The sequence below is a fragment of the Coenobita brevimanus genome, chromosome 19 (genome assembly GCF_032717465.1).
Source record: "Coenobita brevimanus isolate Jiangsu-jjx chromosome 19, ASM3271746v2, whole genome shotgun sequence".
In the NCBI taxonomy this organism is placed as follows: Eukaryota; Metazoa; Arthropoda; class Malacostraca; order Decapoda; family Coenobitidae; genus Coenobita; species Coenobita brevimanus.
The window spans coordinates 18,307,774-18,318,057 of record NC_136972.1 but is presented as its reverse complement, the minus strand read 5'-3'; the positions used below and the strand labels follow the sequence as shown (position 1 = coordinate 18,318,057).

General features: G+C 39.1%; 1 pseudogene; it reads left to right on the top strand.

Annotated features, from left to right (window-relative positions):
• Positions 1-6,166: 6,166 nt before the first annotated feature.
• On the top strand, positions 6,167-6,284 carry LOC145391783 (5S ribosomal RNA; annotated as a pseudogene).
• The last annotated feature ends 4,000 nt before the right edge of the window (positions 6,285-10,284 follow it).

Below are 10,284 nucleotides of genomic sequence, written 5' to 3'. Positions count from 1 at the left end.
GAACTAAAGAGATGGCTGGTTTATTATGAAAGTTACAATAGAGAGGATAAATTTACTGAAAACACAAGTATGCCGTACTTTTTCCCCCGTTTCATTATTACTTGATTATCTTTCTTGTTATGTATGTTATGTAATAAGTACCGTTTCTACCACTTATTATATTGAAGTCGGTACAGAATTGACTGGTTCAATATTTATGTACATAATACATAACATGTTTGGTCGCTATTGCCCTCTTTTAAAGGAAATGGTTTCTAGTGAACTCCCTCTCATCGTATGATCTTTTATCCTTAACTTTTATTTCACACACACACACACACACACACACACACACACACACACACACACACACATACGAGTACACGCACGAATACGTGTACGCACGCACCCACACACGCACTCTCTATCAACCCCTCCCCCCCCTCTCTCTCTCTCTCTCTCTCTCTCTCTCTCCATTTCATTTCTTGCCTTAAATACTTCTCCCATCATTCTCCCATCCATAACACTCCTATTCAGCATCATCTCTCGCCTCCCCCATTATCTCTCATGGAATCAAAACCCATATAATTCTTTCTGTGGATTCGGAATGAGTTTCATGTTCGTACTCAGACTGCCCGATTTTAATAATCCCTGGGTACTTTAATGTTCGATCTCCAGCCTTTGTGCATCCTTCCTTTTTCATCTTTCCGAAAAATAGTCATAGTGATGATGATGATGATGATGATGATGATAATGACGACGATAACAGTTTCTGTATTTTCCATTCATTTCTTTTGGGATACTACTGACCTTATAAATAGTAAAAGGGTTAGAATGATGATGAAAATGTTGTTATTGTTGTTGATGTTGTTGGTGATAGTAATGACTTACTTTTGTTCATTTCTTTTTTTCATCATTCAACTTTCTTCCCAATGTTTTCATGATTGGTGGTGATGATGATGATCATGATGGACGACTGCCGTCATGGGTATGTGTTTGTTCATTTCCCTACTTCTTATTTCCTTTCATCAGAGTTTTAATTGTGAGTGGTTAGGATATATATATATATATATATATATATATATATATATATATATATATATATATACAGGTGTGTAGACACTGAGGCAATCAGCTTAGGACCATTCCTTCCGGGATTAATCCATCATGCAACAGACAGACATCAGAGATAGATAGACAGGTAGACAGACAGATAGACAGAAGAAGTGAGTGTGAGTAAGAAGTATAAGAAAGGTGTTAGTGAAAGTTGTTTATGTTGGTCGCCTCCACCTACCACCATGCGATTCAAATTTAATGTAGGTCAACATGGCATATCTGACATTTAATACAGCCAGGTAGTAAACACTCACCTGATTACATTTTCACCTGCCACGTGAGGCGTAAAACAGTGGCAAAGCGGAAAGTGAGATGATGTACAATGTAAGCTATTCTTTTGATCGAGGCACGATGCTATTAAATTTGGGAGGTACATTCTCTCTCTCTCTCTCTCTTTTAAACACACACACACACACACACACACACACACACACACACACACACACACACACACACACACACACATTATTCTCTTCGGCCAAAAAAAGAGGCAGAATAATGGTAGGGTGTAAAGGTGAGCGGCAGGACAGGTGGAGCCTGGACTTCAATAAAGGTAGTTGAGCCTCATCCCTTCACTCCAGTAAAATCTGCTTGGATCAGTGAGTCTCCTGGCGGTATGAAGAGGAAAGGACAAGAATCGTCATTGTAGTAAAAGAGTTTGTTTTCACTGCGAGAGATCTCCCTCAAGGTACATAAAATCATCAAAAGAAAACAAGAATATAGTGAAAAGGACGTCTGCTTATTTATCTTTATCCATTAATCTAACGCCAGACGCCTAAATTCAGGAAAGAGTGTCCCTCAGGCCACCCTCTCTCCAACTCATACCCCACTCTCTCACACATCTCCACCCTCTCCCTCCATTTCCTCCTCGGTCTCCATTCCCCCACACACCTCATTCACATACAGTCCCAGTATTTAATTATTTTAGCAAATTACCAAAATGGTACAACACATGGTGATAAATTTATTTCCCTTTAAACTCATATGGCATCCGACCGCCCTCCTGTGTTTGAAACACCCATAGTGCGCTGAATATAATCGTCTGGCTGTAGCATGCATCATGAACAAAAGCAGTCATTGTACTGAAAGGATTATTTTTATGTAGAAGGAATGAATGGCAAAAAGCCCACAAAGTTGTCCCCTCCATAAGAGAGAGAGAGAGAGATTTAAAATTCATTCATGTCCACATGCCTTGGTACACTGCGTCTTACGCAGAGAATAATTCGGACTTAAGAAGACAGTTAAAGAGTTGACCTTTGACATAAGTAAATGTGTAAGAATATCTGCAACTTTTACATTAGAGAGCTAGACAGATAAGGCGTGAGAGTGTGCTACCTGACGGGTGCTATGCGTTCGCCGTAATGGGAAAGGGATGCAAGCAGACAGTTGAGAGGAGCAGTGACCACTGGAGTATTAAGATAAAGATGCAACAGTGCGGCGAAGTGAGAGAGGAAGGAGTCAGTAAGAGAAGTGGAGTTGATAAGAACAAAAGCTTTTAACTCTGCCCAGTTTAGACGTGCTGTATGTACCAAGCCCCACCGTAAATAAGAGTGTTACTTGACTCAGGGGCAACTAAAACCCCTATACAAAATCAACAACTATGAGAGGGTGAAGAAGACATGGAGCTGCTTGGCTTACCCATCTCTTGGATGCACAGTTTGTATGAGATTGTTGTTCATCGCTTCATTTTTAACTTTTTCCCTCCGATGGAGTACTTTCTGCTTTATTCTTACTGACTACATTTTGTGTGTGTGGGGGGGGGGAGGAGGGGCTGGAGAGAGATTTTTCGAACTGGAAAGTTAGATATCGCCTTAATTATCGCCATCACGACTACATATATTATCTAAGTAAAACGAAATCATTGGTTGGTACCAGCAATAAAACACAAAAATAAGCAATTGGATGAAGGGGCTAACGAAACTTCCGAAGATGGATAAAATCATTTGGTGTTAGAGGGCGAAATACGCCATGGTATTACAAGAGACAATGTGAATAATGCCAAGTATGTACGAGTGTGTGTGTGTATATATATATATATATATATATATATATATATATATATATATATATATATATATATACTTAAGGACGTGATATAAATAAGTCGTAAAGTATAAGCAAGAATGGATTAAAAACATTGTGTTGACGGATGTAAGAATAATAAAGCCGTCATGTTGTAACAAGTACCAAATAATAATATTGAGCTTATACGAATAACGTGGAACCAAGTAAGCATTTTTCATTTTAATTTGGTCAACACCGGACGATTTTCCTCAGCTTATAGATCTTCTGTAGTGACGCGGTTAATGAAGACTATCAAACCCATTCAGTTAAAAAAAAAAAGTGTAGTCTATTTTGAGTTAAAGGATCGGAAGAATAAACTGATAAACTACATCACCGAATACAAAATATAATATTATTGAGCACCTGACACCTAATTATCGAAACGTAAATAACATATCTCTATTTATCAATATTGGAAGCTTCGAAAACAAAACTCATTAACCTAAACGTATGCAGTTTCCAAAGTGACCATGTTATTAAAACTGTGGAAATATTATCAACTAGAATCTGAATACAATGAAATACTTAAAATGTTCGGCCATGACACTGGTGTTGTGTATGTCCCTCTGTATTTCTCATATTTTACTCTTGCTTTTTTATTCAAGCTGCCGCAAGACGATTTTATTCGGCTCTTGTGAAAATATTGTTTTTCCATTGTCCATCATCCAGTCCTTTTTGCTCCATCAGGAGCGTACGATTCAGAGAGTTAACGGGAGGGTGAGGTGCCTCATTTATCCCTGCGTGGCATTATATGAGCAATGACCTTGAACCAACTTTCAGATAAAATCCTTACATGCTAAGTTGAAGCGCCTTAACCCGATAAATCACCAGACATTATTTGACTACTATTTAAGAAGATAAATGACTTCCTGATTTACAGGAAAAACACTGGCTTGTCACACAGTGTAGTCACCCGAAAGCAACATTACGTCTAGTGAATGGACAGTGGACACCGTACGTGTTATTTTTATTATATATATATATATATATATATATATATATATATATATATATATATTTGAAGTTTTTGTTTGGGCTTGACATATAATTTACTTCTGTCAACATGCCTACTGTCTCTTTTCCTAAAATATGTGTTGCACACAATCATGTCCGTTGCCTCTCCAAACTCAAGTATCCTTTCCCCTTCTGCATTCCTTAGACCATACGCACATCCCCCATGCACTCCTTCATAACCTTGTGCTGCTTCACCTACATGACCATTTAATTCCCCTCCCAAAATCACTATCTCATCATCCCGCATACCACCCACTACACGTATTAAATCATCCCAAAATCTATCTTTCTCTGATTCATCCAATCCTGCCTGTGGAGCATATGCTGATATAATCGCAGCCATCTTTCTTCCCAACAGAATTTTCACTACCAATATCCTATCGCTTACTGTCAAAACATTCATAACATATTCCACCCATTTCTCCGCAACCATCACACCAACACCTCCATATCCGTCTGTCCTCCCCTGCCAAAACAACTTATAGCAGCAGTCCTTCCCAACAATCTTTCTAGCTGATCCACCCCTGTACTGGACTTCCTGCAAACACGCCACATCCACCCACCTCCTACTGAATGCCTCAACTACTTCCCCCACTCTTCCCCTCAAACTTCCCACATTCCATGAACCCACTCTCATCCTCATGGGTGATTTACTGTCCTCAGGCTTGCTTTGAAACTTATTTTGTTTTGTCATCTTCAGTATTAATAAAGGGGGACAGACACAGCACAGGTCCCACTCACTGCACAGTCCCAGGTCCAGGCAATGGATCTGGGACCCCTAGCCCACCAGCTTACCTGTGGCTGTGGTAGTGGCCTCGGGGCACCCTGCTAGGACAGCTGCAGGGACACCCTCCAAGCGCGTCTTGGCACTGCAACTATCCCGCCATTATACACCCACTGATAGGGCAGCCTCCTGGGGCGCTACTCCCAGGTTCGGGCCCCGCTCTATTGGGCGGAAGCGGCAGCCTGGGAACCGCAATGCCCTGTACCCTCTAGCACAGGCCTGAGTCCCATCTCGCCCTGGACCCACGATCTATGCCCCCCGCCACGCCTCCCCCCAGAAGTCCACCACTAGGTAGCGAGGGCAAAGTTTTCTGGCCGCATGCCCTTGCTGGCGCCAACCCCTGTAACATAGTGGGATACGTTGTGTGAAATGTAAAGTGCATGTGGTGTAGTGCATAAATAGTTAGAGGAAATGTTTGGGAGAGTATGCTGGTCTACTCTCCATGTTACTGTCACACTGAAAAGGTCAGCAAAGGGGGATGGTTAGATAGCTAGTGAAACAGGAGCTCCAGCTCTCCCTATCACCAGCATTCCCATTCCTCTCGGGAGTACTACCCTGTTCAGCCCGTGCTACGGCCTCCTCCTAATGATAGTTATTCATTTATTTGGTACGAATTTATATGTAGTACGAGAGTATATTGGTTTTCACATAGTAATATAGGCAAAATAAGCATTGTTTCACTCACCAAACACATCAACATACCTGATCTTTTTTGGTGACATTACCTGATCATCATTTCTGACTGTTTCTTCTTCTAATGCCATGTAAAGTTTGTCCTCTACATTGTCATTGATTGGGGCATCACTCTGGCCCTGAATTTCGTACCGTGGCACGACTTGTCTTTACTGGCCAGGTCACTGGTAACAGGTGAATTGCCGAGACAATGGCGTGCGGGGGGGGAGGGGGAGGTCATGCTGGGAAAGGCATTGTCCCTGCCTGGCATCTTGTAGAGGAAGGTGTCCCATGTATACGTACCAAAAATCACTCGCGAAAATTGAAAATTGTGCAAATTAGGGACCATGCAATTGATTCGCGTTTATATACGTCAGTGGGACTGACAGTGTCAAAACGTGTGGACGTATATATACGTCAACGGGACACGGTGGGTTAAAATAAGTTTGAGCATAACAATTAAGCTCCAAATATATTTCTCTGTGAATCTTGGTTAACAAATGCCTATGATAATATGCATTTTAGTATAATCAGCTCCAAGAAGACCATACCACGTTGAGTACACCGCTTCCCATCCGATCAGCGAAGTTAAGCAACTTTGGGTCTGGTTAGTACTTGGATGGGTGACCGTCTGGGAACACCAGATGCTGTTGGCATCCCTACATGTCAAGTGGGGTTGGTGGAGGATTAGTGCCCCTCCCTGTAAAACAATTAACTCTAAGCCCTTGGCCACCCCATTTGGGATACATGGCGTCTGGCAATGAAAAAAACATGCCTGCCATTTTTCCTCTCAGTGATCCAGAAAAAAATAACTGTGGGCTACAATCCAAGCGATGAAATCAGTTTGGAAGATTATTTATCAGTTGAACGGTTGACACATTTTTATTCAACTAAATGGGGTATTATTATTATTATTATTATTATTATTATTAAACAAAACAGTCTCTACAGAAGAAAATAATTTTGAGAGGAATGATATTGAACATGCATGCCCAAACATATTACCAGGTATAAAAAATATCAGAAAAAGAAATACAAGAGGAGTTGTGTAAATTAGACAAAGGAAAAGCAAATGGTCCAGACGAAATTTCATATTGGGTGCTACATGAATGTGCAAAGGAGTTAAGTAGACCATTATCCTTAATATTCAAGGAATCCTTGGGTTGAGGTAAACTGCCTGATATTTGGAAGAAAGGAAGCATTATTCCCTTATTCAAGAAAGGGAATAGACAAAACCCACTCACCTACCGACCAGTATCACTAACCAGTGTTGTAAGTAAGATACTGGAAAAACTGATAAGAAAAGTTTGGGTAAACCATCTAGAAGAACACAGTATGATAACAGAAAGACAATTTGGTTTCAGAAAGGGAAAATCATGTGTTACTAATCTATTGAGCTACTATGACAGAGTTGCAGAAACATTACAGAAAAGAGAAGGATGGGTGGACAGTATTTATCTACTGTAGATTTCAAGAAAGGATTTGACAGAGTACTGCAGCAAAGACTTTTATGGAAATTGTACCATCAAGGAGGAATCCGAGGCAAACTGTACTGTTGGATGCAAGAGTTTCTCAAAAAAGGGAAATGAGAACAGTACTAAGAGGAAATTACTCATCATGGAGGGAAGTGCCTAGCGGAGTTCCACAGGTCTCAGTGCTGGCACCAATTATGTTTTTAGTGTATATATATGATACAGATAGTAACACTGGAAATGAAAGCTATTTAAATAATTATGTTTGCTGATGACGCAAAAATACAAATGAGAATTACTAACACAGACTGTTGTAAAGAGCTACAAGAAGAATTAAATAAACTTCATGAATGGAGTAATACATGGCAAATGGAATTCAACGTGGACAAGTGTCATGTAATCAAGTTTGGTAAAAGTGGGAAAAGACGAGATTGAGATTATAAGTTAGGAAGTAAAACCCTACAGATATTAGAAAAAGAAAAGGACTTAGGTGTGATTATCATTAACAGACTATCTCCGGCTGACCAGATAAGTGAGAAGGTACGGAACATCTATACACTGCTTGCAAATATGAGAATAGCATTCACATACATAAATGAGGACATACTGAGAAGATAATAACATCTTTCATCAGACCAACCCTGGAGTATGCATCGGTAGTCTGGAATCCTCATATCAAGAAACACATAGATAAGATTGAAAAATTTCGATGGGCCACTACAAGATGGGTACCAAGCTTAAGGGATCTAAGCAATGAAGAAAGACTAAAGAAACTGAATCTGCCAACACTACAAGAGAGAGGGAAAAGAGGAGACATGATTATGGTGTATAATTGCATATCAGGGAAGGGGAAAATACACATAAATGAATATATATATTCTACGGAGAAGCATCAGCAAGAGGAAACTGCAAAAAGCTGCATAAAAAGGGAGTCGATAAAGATGTAAGGAAATTTAGTTTCCCAAATAGGGTAATTGATCAGTGGAATGCAATACCGAATGAAATAGTGTGTGCCAAAACAATTCATAAATTTAAGGAGATATATGATGAATATGGTTTAAGACACGGGACAGTACGAGCTTGACTCATTCCTGTAAAGATACAATTAGGTAAGAACAATTAGGTAAGGTAAGAACACACACACACACACACACACACACACACACACACACACACACAAAACCAGTATGAAGTGCATTTTCATGCATTATGAGTGAGCAAGCTTTTATGATTGCAACTGATTCTGCTGCTGACAAAAACGTAACACATCAGTTAACACATGTAAAACCGAATCTCGATCAGGAAATTCTCCCGTGATAAGTAGAAGTCACAGTATAATACACCTTTCACATAACAAACTGATTGGTACTAGACCCGTGACTTTAAAGCCTATACTGTAGTTTGTTAAAGCTGAATACCATTTTGTTCAGTAATTTCCCAGGGGTTGTGGCTTTTACCGAGCAGAGGTCATTATATACAGAGCGTCGTTCAGCCGTACAGCCATACACAATAATGTACAGCTAGGTTTAATGGCACTTTTTCTCAATAAATGCTAGTCACCCAAAAATTGATGTGGCGTTTTGATGGATGCAGAGGATTGTGTGTGTGTGTGTGTGTGTAGGGACACCATGCTGGATGGTGTTTCCTGCACGTCCATTCTTTCACCGAACGAAAATTCGTTAAATGAACATATTGTTCGACCAGCTCGAGGTGGTTGTTAAAATCGAATTTCGTTAAAAGATTGTTCTATACATATAGGGTATACAGTTTTTTAAAGCAGCTGAAACTTGAAATTTTTGAAAGACACCTTTTTATTATTATTCTTGAAACTTGCATAGTGTTTAGGTGTGATAATGGTTTTGTGAATCATGAAATACAAAACTGAACTGATCGGCCAAGCATACAGAGAAACAAATTTTTGCTCTGCATTATTAGGTAGACAGTCATTAGCCTCTAAAAAGCATGACGGTCGGGCAAGGCCGGGCCGCTCATTTTAATTTTCTGTCCATACACCAGCAGTAACCTTTGCTTGCTCACTCGCTCGTTATTTAAGGATGGAAACAAAATTTCATTTCAATCACGTTAGTGCGATGACAAAATCCTTGTTGCTTTTTCTGCCTTCTAAATATTTCATTGATCTTAGGAAAGTGCGTGCATTTATGGGTTGATATATAAATACTGTACTGTAACGAGGTACTGTACATAAAATATCAAAGGATGAATAATGCATAATCTGGGATATGTTCTATTATTAATATGACATGATAATAAGGAAATAATTGAATAATATTGTATTTTATGTAACTTTCTGAAGCACTATGTTGCCAGTAATCAGTCACTCTCACCTATAATACCATGAAAGTGTTAAGAAATTTTTAAATACAGTACTTCATATGCTATCATATTAACTGTACATCATTTCACATTATTTCATTAGGTAAAATATTATGTAAAGTTATTTTCAAATATCGATACTCTCACTGTATTATACATTTTGAAACGCGCTACGAAATTTTTCCAAATACCATGTTTCACGCTCTGTTTAATATCGATATTAATTCTATCGTGACGTATCAGCTGAGCATTTAAAATTCCGTCTGGGGTTGCCATTGTTCCTTCATTTTAACTTGGCCCCAATTTTCTCTCTTTTGGAGATGTTTCATTCAGCTCAGTGGCAGAAAAATATAAGACATGGTTGTACTTCCTTTTCATAGCATTTTTTTTTTTTTTTTTTCAAAGATATCATCGTATTGTAGTGTTATTTTTCTGTTACAAGTCAGCGTCATAATAGAGATGGCAATTTTCAGACAAGGCTCAGTTAAAAGAATATAATAAATCCACTGTATCTACAAACAGATACTTTGAAGATTCTGTTGTCCTTGCCTGCCATATTTTAGTGGTTCATTTCTCACTATATCCAGTTTTGTTAACTCTCGTGTTAAAGACAATTCTAATATTTGATACCAGCTAACGCCAGACAAGTATATTCAACTCATGGTGTCATATGAACCTGACTGATAATACCTTCTACAGTAACCGTATCATTGTTGTGTCAAATCTATTATTTTGTTCTGGCTAGCACCAGATGATTATATTGTTGCGAGTGCATCATGGAAGCCTAGCTTATTAAAACAATTCTTGTCACATATTTATGTCCCAGCTTATATCAGTGAAGTGATAATT